A 21,431-nucleotide genomic window follows, 5' to 3' on the forward strand; every position below is an offset into this window, starting at 1 on the left:
GACCGGAGTGTGCGGCTGCATAGAAATGCATGTAGCAGCACGATCCGGTCCGAGCGCCAGTGGCAGTGCCAGGTTTTCATGCGAGCGACTCGCACAAGAATCGTGCGAGTCTCGTGCAAGTGAGTATGAGCCCTAAATGTGCAAATCACATATGTGCTTTTGATGGGAGGGGGGCACCAAAATGAATTCCTGCCCTGTGTTCTGGAAGCTGAATTGTCCAAGCGAAGGAGATGTGATTTCATGAAAACTTTTGAATTCTGCAGAATTTGTATTTTTTTGCTTCTATGAGAAGCCTGAAACAGCTGCATGTAAAAATTGCAGTCGCTTTTACGCTGCTTCAAATCGGTACCAAAAACGCATTAAATAAGGACACGGTGCATGGAAAAATGTAACAAAAATGCTATAATCAGAGATTTTTAGTGTGTAGTTTGGTGCTGACACCTATAGAAAACAAGCAGAAACTCCCCCCACAGTATTTACAGTACGTGTGGACACAGCCTTAAGGCCCCGTCACACACAGCAATCTCGCTAGCGTGATCGCTGCTGAGTCACAAGTTTTGTGACACAACAGTGATCTCACCAGTGAGATCGCTGTGTGTGACAGCGATCAGCGAGCGGCCCCCCTGCCGGTATCGCTGATCGCTGCAAGAAACCTCTGGACATTTTTTTCGTCGCTGATCTCCCGCTGGCCAGCACGCATCGCTGCTTGTGACGGGCGGGAGACCAGCGATCAGCTGTAAAATAATAAAAAAAAATTAAAAATATTGTAATTCTCACCTTCCGGCGTCCCGCGCAGCATTCCCGCCTCTCTCCACGCTCCCGGTCCCAGTAATCCTTTGCAAGAATGACCGCGAGACTTTGCGATCCCACAAGAACGGACGTCATCGCGGTAATTCTCGCGAAGGATTACTGGGACTGGAGCGTGGAGAGAGGCGGGAATGCTGCGCGGGACGCCGGAAGGTGAGAATAACAATATTTTTTATTTTAATTCTATTTTTGACATGAATATGGCATCAGCGCTAACGAACACAGCGATGCGCGCGCCGCAGTCTTTGTCCGTCTTTCCCTTCTTCAACAGTTGGGAGGTATGATAGGGGCGGCTATGACCAGGGGGTCTGGTTGCCCAATAGAGAGCAGTTCTGCCAGGAATTCTGTAATCATGCATACAAAAGGGGACAACGCTTTGGGAGGAGTACTGTACCTAAAAGCAATAAATAGGACTGAGCTGAAATACTGGGCACAGCTGTGACTACATGTTATATAGTCGTGTTAATCTCCTCTCACTTCTTGTAAACTACAACTGTACAAAGATATTATATAGTCACCATGTGACTAGTGGGCCTGTGTAACTTCAAATGCCAGGGCTGAATTTTAGTCCCAGTCCGGCCCTGGGGTTGTTGCTATAGACGGCATGTTTTTAGTAGAGTAGGAGGAAATGACTAGTTCTCATTTCAATGCCATAACACCCCCCTTGGTCGTTCTGTTCAGAATATCTAGAAAAACGTGCAAACTGGTGACATAAAGTAAATTACTTAATGTCATAATTCTGCAGTCCAGATATGTACTGAGAATATGTGAAAAGCCCGGACAACCCCTTTAATGACAAAAAAAAAAAAAGTTTTTCTTCCACTATGTATATCAAATAATTTACTCATCAATTAGAAACTGCAGGTTTTATTGTTTTTTTCCTATGGTAGCTACATAATAAAGTCAAGCAAAAGAAACATAGGGGCAGCCATTGTGATCTATTTTTTTCCTCTCAAATAAAATAATAGTAAGTGCCCCATAAAATGGTGCATAGGAGAAGCTCAGTTGATTGCTCCATTTCTGTTAAGTTGGCTACAAATATAAACAGCCTTTGAGTAAAATCACAAATCTTAAGTCACAAAGATGTTTTTTTTTAATCTGTTTGTACATCCTGAGCCTACTGGTTCATGTACACAACGTCAGACATAAAATAGACTAACACACATGTATTGCAATGGATCAGGGTAAATTTATATTCCACTCATGGGTAAAATTATGAATTTCATTGTGTAGTGTATTATCAGATTTATTTATCCTGAGCTTAAAGAATTGAGCTTTTACCTCTGGACCAGAAGTGAGGGGTCAGCCGAGCAGAGCTGACCGTGGTACAAGAGGAGGAAAGCAGATAGAAGGGTTTGCAATATGACACAGCTACACATCGACCTTATCCGAAAGGTGTGTCTTCTGTGAGCTATACCCAGCACTGTCTAATCATGCAGGAAGTTAGACCAGGAGATCAGCTCTGTATCCTTACATCTCACACACTAAGAAACCTAGGCTATGGTGAGGCGCAGTCTTTTTCTGCTGTGCTGCTCCCTGGTAATGATTGGGCAACTCATACAGGAAGAAGAAGTACACGCCCCCAGTGAAAAGTAATTGATAACACCCACTTGGACTTACCGTTTTCTTTTTTACTTCATATGTGCCAATACTTTGCTAATATCGCCGAAACTGAGAGGCAAAATTGTATAATGTGTCCAGTTAAATAAGTTGTCTTCTACTTGGGCAACTTCTCCTCATACCCCATGCTTGGCCCCGATAAAATAAAAAAGCTTATACTCACCTCCCATGCCGTCACCGTTCTCTAGGGTTCCTGTGCTCTTTTGACACATGACTCCAGTGCCCAATCAGCACTGACGTCACTGTCTATGCCTCCTGTTGAATTGAACATGAAGAGCAAGTGATAAAGCAGCTAGAGCCCCAACTTCCTCATCATGTTTGATTTGTCCTAAGGCGGGCACAGCGATGCCGGATCAGATTGGGTGCTGGAGGCACGTGTCACAACAACCACAGAAGAACTCCAGGACCGCAAGTGCTGACACCACGGGAACAGCGCCACCGAGGGAGGCGAGAAAAGTTTTTTTTATTGAATCGGGGCCAAACATCAAGAAGGGGTGGCCCAAGTAGTGGACAGCCCTCTAACCATGACAAATTTTGGGTGCTGGAGGCACGTGTCACAACAACCGCAGAAGAACTCCAGGACTGCGAGTGCTGACACAGTGGGAAGGGCGCCACTGAGGAAGGCGAGAAAAGTTTTTTTTATTGAATCGCGGCAAACATCAAGAAGGGGTTGTCCACATAGTGGACAGCCTTCTAACCATGATAAATTTGGTTAAAAGGTCCACTTTAATCCAATAAAAATGTTTGAAAATATCCAGTCAACCCATTTTTCCATCGTCAGGGGGACGAGGCAGGGCTGTCCTCTGTCACCTTTTCTTGTTTAATATTGCCCTTGATCCCTTACTAAGATATCTGGAGATGATCCCTTCCTTTGGGGGCATAGGGGTCGGTCACCATACACTTAAAACGTTGGCATTTGCTGATGATCTCTTACTCATGATATCCAATCCTAAGGAATCCATTTCCTCTATAATGGACGCCTTTAATGAATTTGGAGCAGTTTCGGGATTTTGTATAAACTTTAATAAATCTCATGCTTTAGCTATTGTTAAAATTGCTCAGAAACGGTGGCCGTTCCCTTTTCCCTTTCAGTGGAGGAGAAATTCTTTACCTTATCTTGGCGTTGACCTACCATCAAATCCTCATGATATCTATAAATTAAATGTTCAGCCTCTTATTTCTGTAGTTATACAAGAAATTCAATCCTGGAAATCCCTTAAATTATCCTTTGCAGGTAAAGCCCATCTAATTAAAATGATCTCTTTCCCTAAAATACTCTTTCCTTTACAGACGCTCCCGGTTCTACTTTCTAAAGCTGATGATAGGCTACTGACACGAGCCTTCTGCCTATTTATTTGGGGCTCAGAAGGGGGCTCTACAATTAGTGTTTTTAAGCTACAGCAAACCAAATCTTTGGGTGGACTTAATCTCCCAAATTTACGCCTCTACAGTATAGAGGCTGCTTTTCGCCATTCCATAGATTGGATATTCGCCTTTAATTGCTTCTCTAATACCCCAATAGATGAGGCCATGTGTAGACCCTTCAGCTTCCCAGCATTGCTTCACCTACGAAATGCTGAAATTCCAGTGGAGGTTAGAGATAATCCTCTATTATGGTCGGTAATCTTGGGATGGCGTCAAGCTAGACGAGTTAGCGGTCTTGACCCCCACATCTCGATGTTTCTTCCCATTCAAGGTAACCCCTCTTTTTTACAAGGCAAGTCACCTCCCATTTACAAGGTGCTTGGAAACAATGGGTGTAGACTGGTCCGAGATACGTTAACAAATAATCAATGCCTTCTTACCTTAGAGGACATGGTTTTCAAATATGACAAGCCTACAACCTGCAGTAACCACCGATCGACCAAACCGCTGCACGACCAGCTCTACCCTCGCCTACTGTATTATCACCCATCCCTTGTAGATTGTGAGCCCTCGCGGGCAGGGTCCTCTCTCCTCCTGTACCAGTTATGATTTGTATTGTTTAAGATTATTGTACTTGTTTTTATGTATACCCCTCCTTACTTGTAAAGCGCCATGGAATAAATGTCGCTATAACAATAAATAATAATAATAATAAATACCCAATCCTTACAGAACACAATTTTACTATCTCTCAAATTAGACATTACGTAAGCTCAATATTGCGAGACATAACGGATGATGCTAGAACACACTCTCTAAATTTAATATCCATTAAAGCCCAAATGGGAACTTATTCTATGAGTCTTTTATATAAATCATTAAAGCCTTCTATACATTGGTCAGACTCTTCACCAGGCCCTGGAAAATGGGTTGCTCAATTAACGAACTGTCGGGTAAATGACCTTTTGAAAGCCACTCTGCGTATTAACTCTAAATTTCCATATGACAGTTACATAACCATGTCTCTTATGATATTTCATAGAGCATTCATCTCCCCGGAGGTAAAGTCTAAAATGTCCCCCTCAGGGGACTATCCCTGCCCTAAATGCTTACACTCTCCAGCTGATATTTTCCATTGCCTTTGGGACTGCCCAATAATAAGCGAGGTGTGGGATACACTTCTGCAACATCTCATCAACACTTTTGGCATATCTATCTCTCTCTCCCCAGAGTGGGCCATATTTAATATTCTCGCACAGGACCAGTTGGTGGGGCTTTCTGTCCAGCAGCGCCGCATCTTGTTCATATGGGCGGCAGCCACACGTAAAAGCATTCTCCGTTTGTGGGAACAGGATGAAACACCTTCTTTAAGCTTAATTACTACAAAAGTAACATATCTCTTCAAAATGGATTGGATAGAGGCCTTACTTAATAAAGAAAAAGACACTGACCGCTTTTATTTCACATGGTCCTCTTTTATCAATACTCAGACATCTTCCACAAGCCAGGCGATACATAGTTGTTTCCAGCTCACCAACTGGTATATGAGAGAGCAGCTTGCCGGTAATATCCCTGTTAGACTGGATTGAAATTGTGTTACGAAGTTATGGAGTTTGCCCGGGGGAGTGGAGGGGAGGGGCGGGGGGTTATAGTTGAAAAAATGCCGTCTAATGTTAATAATATTGCATAAATGTTCTTCTGTTATGTTATTGGACATTATATGTATATTTTGTAATACACTCAATAAAGACGGTTTAAAAAAAAAATGTTTGAAAACAGATGGTCGGCCATTATGACATCACTGATGGTCGGCCATTATGACATCACAGATGGTCGACCATTATGACATCACCGCTCGCAGTTACTTATGCTGTGTACACAGGGTTCCGGCTGCCATTTTGCTTTTTTGTATTGTTTTATTTTGACTAGGGAAATATGAACTTTAAACTTTTTTTTATATTTTTTAAAACATTTTTTTTCCACTTTTGACTTGCTTCAATACAGTAGTCTCCATAGAAGACTTGAAGCTGCAATCATCTGATCGCTTGTGCTACGTATAGCCTTGCTATGTGTAGCAGAAATCATCATCTCCAGGGGCGTCCGTGGGTGTGGTTTGTGACACGCTTCCGGCACGCATGTGTTAAATGCCGCTGTCAGAGATTGACAGTGGCATTTAACATGTTAGCTGCCGCAGGTGGCTCGCAATTTCAGCTGTTAGGGGCACATGACAGTTGATCAAACCAGCTATCATGTGTCAGAAAAGATGTGGGCTCAGTGTCGGACTCGGAGCCCGTATCAAAGGAAGGGAGGCGACCTAAGATGTACTTATACGTGATAGGTCGTGAAGGGATAAGTAGAACAATATTTTATTTTTCAAAACTGATGTCTAAGTTCAGAAAAAAATGAATATAGGAGGTCAAAATGCAAAATATAAGGACAACAGAGCCCAATAGATTGGTGGAAGGGAGTGCTAAAAATTATTGGGAAGAGGTGCAAAATACTTGCCCCTGGAAATTGCAGCCCACAATACACCAGTAATTTTTGGCAGGTTCATTACAGAAAAATTAGTAATTAAAAAGTGCCACTAAAATCACTGGGCTGTGTAATACATGAAGGTGCTGAGCCCTCCAGAATGAAAGGTTTTCTCTTAATTTTCTCTCTGCCATTATATTTCAATGTCCCGATCAAGACAGACTCAATAATTCCAGTTTATACAGTAAAGCCGAAAGCCGACACGTGAGCTACAGAAAATAGAAAGTCTCATCCTGTTACATTTGCTTTAATGACCAAAGTGAAATCTGCAATAGTTAAAGGGAATCTGTCAGTAGGATCAACCATCCTAAGCCGTCTATATAGGCTATAGGAAGCTGAGTAAAATGATATGCTTTTCTTAATATTTAAATGAGCTGTTAAGATCTATGAGGCGGATATAGATCTCCCTGAGAATCTGCCTGTAAATAAAAGGGGGCATTTCCAGTGGAGACATGTAATGACTGACAGTCTGCTCTCCTGATCTACATGTCTCAGAGTTGGAACACCCTCTTTCATTTAAATAAGTTCTGGAAGAGGATTTTCAGGGAGGTCTGTATGGGGCCCATAGAAATTAACAGCTAATTTACATATTTAAAAACATTGTGGATTTCTCTAGAATAAGACATTGGAACACAGATATCCAAAGACATACCAAAAGGGAATTTAGATTGTGAGCCCCATCGGGGACAGTGATGATAATGTATGTAAAGCGCTGTGGAATATGGCTATACAGTTGTGGCCAAAAGTATTGACACCCCTGCAATTTTGTCAGATAATACTCAGTTTCTTCCTGAAAATGATTGCAAACACATTCTTTGGTATTATTATCTTCATTTAATTTGTCTTAAATAAAAAAACACAAAAGAGAATGAAGCAAAAAGCAAAACATTGATCATTTCACACAAAACTCCAAAAAAGGGCCAGACAAAAGTATTGGCACCCTCAGCCTAATACTTGGTTGCACAACCTTTAGCCAAAATAACTGCGACCAACCGCTTCCGGTAACCATCAATGAGTTTATTACAATGCTCTGCTGGAATTTTAGACCATTCTTCCTTGGCAAACTGCTCCAGGACCCTGATATTAGAAGGGTGCCTTCTCCAAACTGCCATTTTTAGATCTCTCCACAGGTGTTCTATGGGATTCAGGTCTGGACTCATTGCTGGTCACCTTTAGAAGTCTCCAGTGCTTTCTCAAACCATTTTCTAGTGCTTTTGGAAGTGTGTTTTGGGTCATTGTCCTGCTGGAAGACCCATGACCTCTGAGGGAGACCCAGCTTTCTCACACTGTGCCCTACATTATGCTGCAAAATTTGTTGGTAGTCTTCTGACTTCATAATGCCATGCACACGATCAAGCAGTCCAGTGCCAGAGGCAGCAAAGCAACCCCAAAACATCAGGGAACCTCCGCCATGTTTGACTGTAGGGACCGTGTTCTTTTCTTTGAATGCCTCTTTTTTCTCCTGTAAACTCTATGTTGATGCCTTTGCCCAAAAAGCTCTACTTTTGTCTCTTCTGACCAGAGAACATTCTTCCAAAATGCTTTAGGCTTTTTCAGTTAAGTTTTGGCAAACTCCAGCCTGGCTTTTTTATGTCTCGGGGTAAGAAGTGGGGTCTTCCTGGGTCTCCTACCATACAGTCCCTTTTCATTCAGATGCCGACGGATAGTACGGGTTGACACTGTTGTACCCTCGGACTGCAGGACAGCTTGAACTTGTTTGGATGTTAGTTGAGGTTCTTTATCCAACATCCGCACAATCTTGCGTTTAAATCTCTTGTCAATTTTTCTTTTCCGTCCACATCTAGGGAGGTTAGCCACAGTGCCATGGGCTTTAAACTTCTTGATGACACTGCACGCGGTAGACACAGGAACATTCAGGGATATGGAGATGGACTTGTAGCCTTGAGATTGCTCATGCTTCCTCTCAATTTGGTTTCTCAAGTCCTCAGACAGTTCTTTGGTCTTCTTTCTTTTCTCCATGCTCAATGTGGTACACACAAGGACACAGGACAGAGGTTGAGTCACCTTTAATCCATTGCAACTGGCTGCAAGTGTGATTTAGTTATTGTGACGGCCGTCTGCGAATCTGGGCTGTAGTAGGAACAGCACCCCGAGTAACCCTGAGACCTTAACCCCTATACAGGGATCTGGAATTGTAGCAAGGCCCAGGGGGTAGCTGTCTAGAGGAGCAGTGGACCAGAGCAGGACGGCCGCCAAGGGGTCAAAACTAAAACCCGTAATCAAGGTCAGGAGGCAGGAGTCGGAGGCCAGAGGGCAGCAGAGGCACGAAATCAGCAGACAGAAGGAGAGTCAAAAGTCCAGGCCAAGGTCAGTAAAAAAACAGGAGGGCAGCAAAGGTACAAAATCAGCAGGCAGAAGGAGAGTCAGGAATCCAAGCGAAGGTCAGCGTCAAAAAATCAGAAGAGAGGCGGAGGTACAAAAATGTCAGGCAATAGAATGGTCAGAAATCCAGGCTGAGGTCAGAGTTTTCACTATAGCAAATTACAAAGTAGCACGCAGGGGAACCAAGAATATATCCGGCGGCTTGCAAGACCAGTCCCAAGGTATTTGAGGGATCAGGTCATCCCTCACAGGTTCCTGGACTGATGATGTAATTAGGGCCACCCCCAGGACCAGGCCAGATGGAGATGCAGTAAGCCCTACATGACTGACAGAGGGGCGGAGCCTGCGCCCACCAGATGCCTGCTCAGGAGCCTCTTCTCTCTCACCACCCTCACCCTGGAGTGAACCACGGCGCCTCCCAGTGGCTGAGGCAGGAACAGCCGTCCCTGAGTCTGACGGCGACGTGACGTTCCGGCGCCTCCTAGTGGCTGAGACCGGAACCTCAGGCCCTGAGTCTGGTGGTGATGTGTCAGTCCGGTACCTCCTAGTGGACAAAGCCGGAACAGCAGGCCCTGAGTCTGGCGACGAGGTATCAGTCCAGCGCCTCCTAGTGGCCGAAGCCTGAACAGCAGGCCCTGAGTCTGGCGGCGACGTGACAGTTATTGTCAACACCTGTTAGGTGGCACAGGTAAGTTACAGGTGCTGTTAATTACACAAATTAGAGAAGCATCACATGATTTTTCGAACAGTGCCAATACTTTTGTCCACCCTCTTTTTTATGTTTGGTGTGGAATTATATCCAATTTGGCTTTAGGACAATTCTTTTTGTGTTTTTTTTATTTAAGACAAATTAAATGAAGATAATAATGCCAAAGAATTTGTGTTTGCAATCATTTTCAGGAAGAAACTGAGTATTATATGACAGAATTGTAGGGGTGTCAATACTTTTGGCCATAACTGTATAGGCAAAAGCATAATAATAGCAATAATAGGTATTTTTTTCAGCTACCTATGACCTACATGTCCATACAGATGGCTTAAAAGAGGTTATCCTACTGACAGATTCCCTTTAAAAACAATACATTTGTGTAATCATTTAAAAAAAAACACTGATTTAGAGAAAATATTTTCTAATAATTACTTAAGAGAAAAGAATTCTCAACATAATCTTTGCCAACTTAAAATCATTTTTCTGTATATTAAGCTCTGTGTCCCCAGGCTGAATATTTCAGCTGAGTAAAGGAAAAAGACTGGGCCTTCATTGTAGCTCAATATGTCTGGAAGGGGGAACTATGCGGACAGTTTCTACAGTAATACCAAAATATTTAAAAAATGCTACAAATATTATAATTTACTTCCTTCATGGAGAAATTACATTACCGAGTTGAAATGCTTCACATAATGAAATAGAAGAGATGAGAATTGCCGTGGATGGAACACAGGGAATGGTACAAGTGGACGGAACACAGACAATGGAACACGTGGACAGAACACAGAGAATGGAACACGTGGCTGGAACAGAGAGAATGGAACATGTGGACGGAACACAGAGAATGGAACATGTGGATAGAACATAGAGAAAGGAACACGTGGACGAAACAAAAAGAATGGAACACGTGGATGGAACACCGAGAATGGAACACATGGACAAAACACAGAGAATGGTCCACGTGGACGGAACACAGAGAATGGACTACGTGGACGGAACAAAGAGAATGGAAAACGTAGATGGAACACCAGAGAATGGAACACGTGGACGGAACACAGAGAATGGAACACATGGACGGCACAAAGAGAATGGAACATGTGGACGGAACACAGAGAATGGAACACGTGGACAGAACATAGAGAATGGAACACGTGGACGGAACTAAGAGAATGGAACACGTGGATGGAACAAAGAGATTGGAACACGTGGATGGAACAAAGAGAAAGGAACACGTGGACGGAACACAGAGAATGGAAAAAGTGGACGGAACAAAGAGAATGGAACACGTAGATGGAACACCAGAGAATGGAACACGTGGACGGAACAAAAAGAATGGAACACGTGGACAGAACACAGAGAATGGAACACATGGACGGAACAAAGAGAATGGAACATGTGAAAGGAACACAGAGAATGGACCACGTGGACAGAACATAGAGAATGGAACACGTGTACGAAACAAAAAGAATGGAACATGTGGATGGAACACAGAGAATGGAACACGTGGATGGAACAAAAAGAATGGAACAGGTGGACTGAACACAGAGAATGGAACACGTGGATGGAACACAGAGAATGGACCACGTGGACAGAACACAGAGAATGGACCATGTGGACGGAACAAAGAGAAAGGAACATGTGGATGAAACACAGAGAATGGACCACGTGGACAGAACATAGAGAATGGAACACGTGGACGAAACAAAAAGAATGGAACATGTGGATGGAACACAGAGAATGGAACACGTGGACAGAACACAGAGAATGGACCACGTGGACGGAACATAGAGAGTGGAAAACGTAGACGGAACACCAGAGAATGGAACATGTGGATGGAACACAGAGAATGGAACATGTGGACGAAACAAAGAGAATGGAACATGTGGACGGAACACAGAGAATGGAACATATGGACAGAACATAGAGAATGGAATACGTGGACGGAACAAAAAGAATGGAACACGTGGATGGAACAAAGAGAATGGAACACGTGGATGGAACAAAGAGAATGGAACACGTGGACGGAACAAAGAGAATGGAACACGTGGACATAACAAAGAGAATGGAACACGTGGACGGAACACAGAATGGAACACGTGGATGGAACAAAAAGAATGGAACACGTAGACGGAACACCAGAGAATGGAACACATGGACGGACACAGAGAATGGAACACGTGGATGGAACTAAGAGAATGAAACACGTGGACAAAACACAGAGATTGGATCACGTGGATGGAACACAGAGAATGAAACACGTGGACGTAAGACAGAGAATGGAACACGTGGACGGAACACAGAGAATGGAACACGTGGACAGAACACAGAGAATGGAACACGTGGATGGAACAAAGAGAATGGAACATGTGGCTGGAACACAGAGAATGGACCACGTGGACAGAACATAGAAAATGGAACACGTGGACGAAACAAAAAGAATGGAACACGTGGACAGAACACAGAGAATGGAACACGTGGACGGAACACAGAGAATGGACCACGTGGACAGAACACAGAGATTGGACCATGTGGACGGAACAAAGAGAATGGAAATGTAGACGGAACACCAGAGAATGGAACACGTGGACGGAACACAGAGAATGGAACACGTGGACAGAACCCAGAGAATGGAACACGTGGAAGGAACAAAGTGAATGGAACGTGTGGATGGAACACAGATGATGGAACATGTGGACAGAACATAGAGAATGGAACACGTGGATGGAACAAAAAGAATGGAACACGTGGACGGAACACAGAGAATGGAACACGTGGACGGAACAAAGAGAATGGAACACGTGGGCGGAACACAGAGAATGGAACACATGGACGGAACAAAAAGAATGGAACACATGGACGAACACAAAGAATGGAACACGTGGATGGAACTAAGAGAATGAAACACGTGGACAAAACACAGAGATTGGATCACGTGGACGGAACACAGAAAATGGAACACGTGGATGGAACACAGAGAATGGAACACGTGGTCGGAACACAGAGAATGGAACACGTGGTCGGAACACAGAGAATGCAACACGTGGATGGAACACAGAGAACCGCCTGGAAGTTTTACTGATTTTCTGGTTTACTCTTGAGATTCAATGGGGGATATTCATTAAAAGTAAATTCACCATATTTACAAGCAGAGTTTATTATCTCCTAATTGGGTAGTAAAATGCATGGGAAATTCATTGTGCATGATGAAGGAGACTTCTCTGAAGCTGTGCATTAATCCTCCGCTTTAATGACAACAACAAAAAAAGCTTTTCTTCCAGTATGTATATCAAATAATTTGCTCATCAATTAGAAACTGCAGGTTTTAGGCCGGGGTCACAGTGGCGAGGATTCTATTCACATTCTATGTGTCTATATCTATTCTTTCATTTCTTTACTAAAACTGTCATAGGGCTCCATTATATGTCCATTTTGCAAGCCTGCAAGAAAATCTCGCCATACGGATGCCATACGGATTACATACGGATGCTGACATGCGCAAAATACGCGACCACACCTTGATTAAGGATGACGTACGGAGCACTATTTAGGGGTCTGTCATCCGTATTACGCATGTAAAATACTGACCGTATTTTGCGTCGGTTAGTGTGACCCCGGCCTTATTGTTTTTTTTTCCTATGGAAGCTACATAATAAAGTCAAGCAAAAGAAAAAAAGGGCCAGCCATTGTGATCTATTTTTTTCCCCTCAAATAAAATAACAGTAAGTGCCCCATAAAATGGTGCATAGAAGCTCAGTTGATTGCTCCATTTCTGTTAAATTGGCTACAAATATAAACAGCCTTTGAGTAAAATCACAAATCTTAAGTCACAAAGATGTTTTTTTTTAATCTGTTTGTACATCCTGAGCCTACTGGTTCATGTACACAACGTCAGACATAAAATAGACTAACACACATGTATTGCAATGGATCAGGGTAAATTTATATTCCACTCATGGGTAAAATTATGAATTTCATTGTGTAGTGTATTATCAGATTTATTTATCCTGAGCTTAAAGAATTGAGCTTTTACCTCTGGACAAGAAGTGAGGGGTCAGCCGAGCAGAGCTGACTGTGGTACAAGAGGAGGAAAGCAGATAGAAGGGTTTGCAATATGACACAGCTACACATCGATCTTATCCGAAAGGTGTCTCTTCTGTGAGCTATACCCAGCACTGTCTAATCATGCAGGAGGTTAGACCAGGAGATCAGCTCTGTATCCTTACATCTCACACACTGAGAAACCTAGGCTATGGTGAGGCGCAGTCTTTTTCTGCTGTGCTGCTCCCTGGTAATGATTGGGCAACTCATACAGGAAGAAGAAGTACACGCCCCCAGTGAAAAGTAATTGATAACACCCACTTGGACTTACCGTTTTCTTTTTTATTTAATATGTGCCAATACTTTGCTAATATCGCCGTAACTGAGAGGCAAAATTGCATAATGTGTCCAGTTAAACAAGTTGTCTTCTACTTGGGCAACTTCTCCTCATACCCCATGCTTAGCCCCGATAAAATAAAAAAGCTTATACTCACCTCCCGTGCCGACACCGTTCTCTAGGGTTCCTGTGCTGTTTTGACACGTGACTCCAGTGCCCAATCAGCGCTGACGTCACTGTCTCTGCCTCCTGTTGAATTGAACATGAAGAGCAAGTGATAAAGTAGCTAGAGCCCCAACTTCCTCTTCATGTTTGATTTGTCCTAAGGCGGGCACAGCGATGTCGGATCAGATTGGGTGCTGGAGGCACGTATCACAACAACCGCAGAAGAACTCCAGGACCGTGAGTGCTGACACAGTGGGAACGGCGCCACTGAGGAAGGCGAGTAAAGTTTTTTTATTGAATCGGGGGCAAGAATCAAGAAGGGGTTGTCCAAGTAGTGGACAGCCCTCTAACCATGATAAATTTGGTTAAAAGGTCCACTTTAATCCAATAAAAATGTTTGAAAGTATCCAGTCAACCCCTTTTTCCATCTTCAGGGGGACGAGGCAGGGCTGTCCTCTGTCACGTTTGTTGTTTAATATTGCCCTTGATCCTTTACTAAGATATCTGGAGATGATCCCTTCCTTTGGGGGCATAGGGGTCGGTCACCATACACTTAAAACGTTGGCATTTGCTGATGATATCTTACTCATGATATCCAATCCTAAGGAATCCATTTCCTCTATAATGGACGCCTTTAATGAATTTGGAGCAGTTTCGGGATTTCGTATAAACTTTAATAAATCTCATGCTTTAGCTATTTTTAAAATTGCTCAGAAACGGTGGCCATTCCCTTTTCCTTTTCAGTGGAGGAGAAATTCTTTACCTTATCTTGGCGTTGACCTACCATCAAATCCTCATGATATCTATAAATTAAATGTTCAGCCTCTTATTTCTGTAGTTATACAATAAATTCAATCCTGGAAATCCCTTAAATTATCCTTTGCAGGTAAAGCCCATCTAATTAAAATGATCTCTTTCCCTAAAATACTCTTTCCTTTACAGACGCTCCCGGTTCTACTTTCTAAAGCTGATGATAGGCTACTGACACGAGCCTTCTGCCAATTTATTTGGGGCTCAGAAGGGGGCTCTAGAATTAGTGTTTTTAAGCTACAGCAAACCAAATCTTTGGGTGGACTTAATCTCCCAAATTTACGCCTCTACAGTATAGCGGCTGCTTTTCGCCATTCCCTTGATTGGATATACGCCTTTAATCGCTTCACTAATACCCCAATAGATGAGGCCATGTGTAGACCCTTCAGCCTCCCAGCATTGCTTCACCTACGAAATGCTGAAATTCCAGTGGAGGTTAGAGATAATCCTCTATTATGGTCGGTAATCTTGGGATGGCGTCAAGCTAGACGAGTTAGCGGTCTTGACCCCCACATCTCGATGTTTCTTCCCTTTCAAGGTAACCCCTCTTTTCTACAAGGCAAGTCAGCTCTCATTTACAAGGTGCTTGGAAACAATGGGTGTAGACTGGTCCGAGATACGTTAACAAATAATCAATGCCTTCTTACCTTAGAGGACATGGTTTTCAAATACCCAATCCTTACAGTAGACAATTTTACTATCTCTCAAATTAGACATTACGTAAGCTCAATATTGCGAGACATACCGGATGATGCTAGAACACACCCTCTAAATTTAATATCCATTAAAGCCCAAATGGGAACTTATTCTATGAGTCTTATATATAAATCATTAAGCCTTCTATACATTGGTCAGACTCTTCACCAGGCCCTGGAAAATGGGTTGCTCAATTAACGAACTGTCGGGTAAATGACCTTTTGAAAGCCACTATGCGTATTAACTCTAAATTACCATATGACAGTTACCTAACCATGTCTCTTATGATATTTCATAGAGCATACATCTCCCCGGAGGTCAAGTCTAAAATGTCCCCCTCAGGGGACTATCCCTGCCCTAAATGCTTACACTCTCCAGCTGATATTTTCCATTGCCTTTGGGACTGCCCAAAAATAAGGGAGGTGTGGGATACACTTCTGCAACATCTCATCAACACTTTTGACATATCTATCTCTCTCTCCCAGGAGTGGGCCATATTTAATATTCTCGCACAGGACCAAGTGGTGAGGCTTTCTGTCCAGCAGCGCCCCATCTTGTTCATATGGGCTGCAGCCACACGTAAAAGCATTCTCCATTTGTGAGCACAGGATGTAACACCTTCTTTAAGCTTAATTGCTACAAAAGTAACATATCTCTTCAAAATGGATTGGATAGAGGCCTTACTTAATAAAGAGGGACGCTTTTTTTTTCACATGATCCTCTTTTATCAATACTCAGACATCTTCCACAAGCCAGGCGATACATAGTTGTTTCCAGCTCACCAACTGGTATATGAGAGAGCAGCTTGCCGGTAATATCCCTGTTAGACTGGATTGAAATTGTGTTACGAAGTTATGGAGTTTGCCCGGGGGAGGGGAGGGGAGGGGCGGGGGTTTTTATAGTTGAAAAAATGCCGTCTAATGTTAATAATATGGCATAAATGTTCTTCTGTTATGTTATTGGACATTATATGTATATTTTGTAATACACTCAATAAAGACGGTTTAAAAAAAAAAATGTTTGAAAACATATGGTCGGCCATTATGACATCACTGATGGTCGGCCATTATGACATAACAGATGGTCAGCCATTATGATATCACAGATGGTCGACCATTATGACATCACCGCTCGCATTTACTTATGCTGTGTACACAGGGTTCCGGCTGCCATTTTGGCTCCCTAGTGACTGAGTGCATTTGCAATTTTTCGCTATGGCTGAATTTCTTCTAGACAAGCTTCAGGTAGAAGGATTATTGGAGATTATTTACACCCATTGCTCTGACATTACGCTTCTACCACCCGATGGCGTCCTCGGCTTCACTCACCGGCTGGTGGTGGAGCTAGTGCAGGACTGCCTGACCAAATACCACCAAGACCGTCTTACCTCAGAGTATCTGACAGATTTAACCCGGAACATCAGGACATTACTACAGCAGGCTGAAGAAAAATCTCAAGATGGAGATTTGGCTTTTGTTAAAGAACTGGCCGAAAAAGTCCTGTATGTGCTGGAAGGTCCGGCCCGCTCCCCGGAACGCCTGGAGACACCACAAGGCAAGTACAAAGATGTGGAAAATGTCCCCCTGGAATCCCCGGACCCTAACACGAGTCAGGCGGGGCTGAGCAGCGATCTGACCACAGAAACCCCTGAGCTGCCGGATCCTGAGAGTGTGATCTGTGAGATCCCGGAGATCCACGAGCCTGCCACTGAGACACCAGAAGGCGACGACAAAGACGGGGAAAATGTTCCCCTGGAATCCCCGGACCCTAATACGAGTCATCCGGGGCCAAGCAGCAATCTGATAACAGAAACCCCTGAGCTGCCGGATCCTGAGAGTGTGATCTGTGAGATGCCAGAGATCCACGAGTCTGCCACTAACTTCATGGAATCATTGATCCCGGCGAGAAAGCCGCATATGAGCGACTTCGAGACATCCAAACTGATCAGCGGCGGATGTTTTGGGGCTGTCTACTTAGTGCAGCACAAATACTCACAGCAGATCTTCGCTATGAAGAAAATGGCGAAGAAGAACCTGGAAACTGAAAAACACGTGGAAGCGGCCTTTCTGGAGAGGGACATCATGACCTTCGCTGATTGTCCCTTTGTGGTCTCCATGCTCTGCTCCTTCCCTACTAGATCTCACCTGTGTATGGTCATGGAGTATGTTGGAGGTGGAGACTGTGGGTCCCTTCTAAGCACCAAGGGCCGTTTATCTATCCCCTTGGCCCGTCTGTACTTTGCAGAAACAGTTCTTGCTGTGGAATACCTGCACAGCTATGGTGTGGTGCACCGAGACCTGAAACCGTACAACCTACTGATTACAACTGCTGGGCACGTTAAAGTCGCCGATTTTGGACTTTCAAAAATTGGTGTCATGATACCAAAAACCAACAACTATAAGCAATCAGTGAAGGACATCTCCAGAGAGTTCAAGGACCTTGAGAATTGTGGTACCCTGAATTACATGGCCCCAGAGGTCATCCTAATGAAAGACTACGGAAGACCTGTTGACTGGTGGTCAATGGGGATCATCCTCCATGAATTTCTGGTGGGATCTTTACCATTTGATACGGATTTCATACCTGAGCTTAAAAGAATGATTGTCATGGGAAAAATACCTTGGAATTACAAACGCTGTCCACCCCGTGAGGCTAAGAACCTCATCACTGACCTGCTCAAAAAAAATCCTGAGCAAAGACTTGGGAAAGGTGGAGCATTTGAGATTAAGGATCATCCACTCATGAAAAAAATAGATTTTGACAATCTTCTAAATCAGAAGCCGATGTATATTCCTCATCTTGTATCAAATGTGGACACCAGCCTCTTTATCAATCACGCTCATAGAGACATGCTTATGGTCTCAGAGAAAGAAGAGGACACAAGTGAGGACAAGGACTTTGACTTCCAAAATTTTACGTCATCCTCTGAAAGGCTTTCTAAACTCTGCACCATCGCTACCATCACGATGAACAATGAGAATTCAAAGTCCCATCCAGAGTGTACCCAAGCATCAGACATCGAGAAAAGAAAATCTGCAATAAATCCAAATGCAGAGCAAGTAAGTCCAGAAAATGTAAAAAAGGAGAAAAAGAGACGAGGTTCCACCTTCCGCCGGATCTTATCATCATGCCGGCGTGGATTATCTAGGGCTGCCCGCGTGTTTACATGTTGTTGCCGCTCCCCTACGACATCTAAAAGACGGTAAACCTCCACATCCAGCGCCCTGAGGTCCAGCAGATCCACCATCACTGCTGGAGAAGTATAGAAGTGCAATTCCACAACAGTTTTTTTTATTTTTTTACCATGTTCACCAAATGCTAAATCTGACCTGCCATTATGATTCGCCAGGTCATTATGAGATGACAGATACCAAACATGTATAGATTGTTTTTTATTTACGTGGTGAAAAAAAATCCAAAGTTTAATAAAAAAAAAAATTGCACCATTTTCTGAGATCCGTATCGTCTCCATTTTTTGGGATCTGGGGCTGGGTCAGGGCTTATATTTTGCGCGCCGAGCAGACGTTTTTAGTGATAGCATTTTAGGGTAGATACGATTTTTTAATCACCCGTTGCTATGAACCAAAAAAACGTAATTTTGCGGTTTGGATTTTTTTCTCGTTACGTAGTTTACCAATCAGATTGCCTTTGTATTTGGATAAATTGGGAGTTTCTTAATGCAGCAATATGAAATATATGATCGCTTTTTTGTATTGTTTTATTTTGACTAGGGAAATATGAACTTTAAACTTTTTTTTATATTTTTTAAAACATTTTTTTTCCACTTTTGACTTGCTTCAATACAGTAGTCTCCATAGAAGACTTGAAGCTGCAATCATCTGATCGCTTGTACTACGTATAGCCTTGCTATGTGTAGCAGAAATCATCATCTCCAGGGGCGTCCGTGGGTGTGGTTTGTGACACGCTTCCGGCACGCATGTGTTAAATGCCGCTGTCAGAGATTGACAGTGGCATTTAACATGTTAGCTGCCGCAGGTGGATCGCAATTTCAGCTGTTAGGGGCACATGACAGTTGATCAAACCAGCTATCATGTGTCAGAAAAGATGTGGGCTCAGCGTCGGACTCGGAGCCCGTATCAAAGGAAGGGAGGCGACCTAAGATGTACTTATACGTGATAGGTCGTGAAGGGATAAGTAGAACAATATTTTATTTTTCAAAACTTATGTCTAAGTTCAGAAAAAAATGAATATAGGAGGTCAAAATGCAAAATATAAGGACAACAGAGCCCAATAGATTGGTGGAAGGGAGTGCTAAAAATTATTGGGAAAAGAGGTGCAAAATACTTGCCCCTGGAAATTGCAGCCCACAATACACCAGTAATTCTTGGCAGGTTCATTACAGAAAAATTAGTAATTAAAAAGTGCCACTAAAATCACTGGGCTGTGTAATACATGAAGGTGCTGAGCCCTCCAGAATGAAAGGTTTTTTCTTAATTTTCTCTCTGCCATTATATTTCAATGTCTCGGTCAAGACAGACTCAATAATTCCAGTTTATACAGTAAAGCCGAAAGCCGACACGTGAGCTACAGAAAATAGAAAGTCTAATCCTGTTACATTTGCTTTAATGACCAAAGTGAAATCTGCAATAGTTAAAGGGAATCTGTCAGTAGGATCAACCATCCTAAGCCGTCTATATAGGCTATAGGAAGCTGAGTAAAATGATATGTTTTTCTTAATATGTAAATGAGCTGTTAAGATCTATGGGGCGGATATAGATCTCCCTGAGAATCTGCCTGTAAATAAAAGGGGGCATTTCCAGTGGAGACATGTAATGATTGACAGTCTGCTCTCCTGATCTACATGTCTCAGAGTTGGAACACCCTCTTTCATTTAAATAAGTTCTGGAAGAGGATTTTCAGGGAGGTCTGTATGGGGCTCATAGAAATTAACAGCTAATTTACATATTTAAAAACATTGTGGATTTCTCTAGAATAAGACATTGGAACACAGATATCCAAAGACATACCAAAAGGGAATTTAGATTGTGAGCCCCATCGGGGACAGTGATGATAATGTATGTAAAGCGCTGTGGAATATGGCTATACAGTTGTGGCCAAAAGTATTGACACCCCTGCAATTTTGTCAGATAATACTCAGTTTCTTCCTGAAAATGATTGCAAACACATTCTTTGGTATTATTATCTTCATTTAATTTGTCTTAAATAAAAAAACACAAAAGAGAATGAAGCAAAAAGCAAAACATTGATCATTTCACACAAAACTCCAAAAAAGGGCCAGACAAAAGTATTGGCACCCTCAGCCTAAAACTTGGTTGCACAACCTTTAGCCAAAATAACTGCGACCAACTGCTTCCGGTAACCATCAATGAGTTTATTACAATGCTCTGCTGGAATTTTAGACCATTCTTCCTTGGCAAACTGCTCCAGGACCCTGATATTAGAAGGGTGCCTTCTCCAAACTGCCATTTTTAGATCTCTCCACAGGTGTTCTATGGGATTCAAGTCTGGACTCATTGCTGGTCACCTTTAGAAGTCTCCAGTGCTTTCTCAAACCATTTTCTAGTGCTTTTGGAAGTGTGTTTTGGGTCATTGTCCTGCTGGAAGACCCATGACCTCTGAGGGAGACCCAGCTTTCTCACACTGTGCCCTACATTATGCTGCAAAATTTGTTGGTAGTCTTCTGACTTCATAATGCCATGCACACGATCAAGCAGTCCAGTGCCAGAGGCAGCAAAGCAACCCCAAAACATCAGGGAACCTCCGCCATGTTTGACTGTAGGGACCGTGTTCTTTTCTTTGAATGCCTCTTTTTTCTCCTGTAAACTCTATGTTGATGCCTTTGCCCAAAAAGCTCTACTTTTGTCTCTTCTGACCAGAGAACATTCTTCCAAAATGCTTTAGGCTTTTTCAGTTAAGTTTTGGCAAACTCCAGCCTGGCTTTTTTATGTCTCGGGGTAAGAAGTGGGGTCTTCCTGGGTCTCCTACCATACAGTCCCTTTTTATTCACATGCCGACGGATAGTATGGG

General features: G+C 43.0%; 1 protein-coding gene and 1 pseudogene across 1 annotated transcript in view; both read left to right on the top strand.

Moving 5' to 3' along the window:
* Positions 1-21,431, top strand: part of LOC141097307 (cell cycle control protein 50C-like) — a 132,495-nt gene that overhangs the window by 1,064 nt on the left and 110,000 nt on the right. The window lies entirely within an intron of this gene.
* Positions 17,273-19,170, top strand: LOC141097259 (microtubule-associated serine/threonine-protein kinase 3 pseudogene; annotated as a pseudogene).

The sequence above is a fragment of the Dendrobates tinctorius genome, unplaced genomic scaffold (assembly GCF_039654945.1).
Source record: "Dendrobates tinctorius isolate UK_male_01 unplaced genomic scaffold, ASM3965494v1 ptg000084l, whole genome shotgun sequence".
In the NCBI taxonomy this organism is placed as follows: Eukaryota; Metazoa; Chordata; class Amphibia; order Anura; family Dendrobatidae; genus Dendrobates; species Dendrobates tinctorius.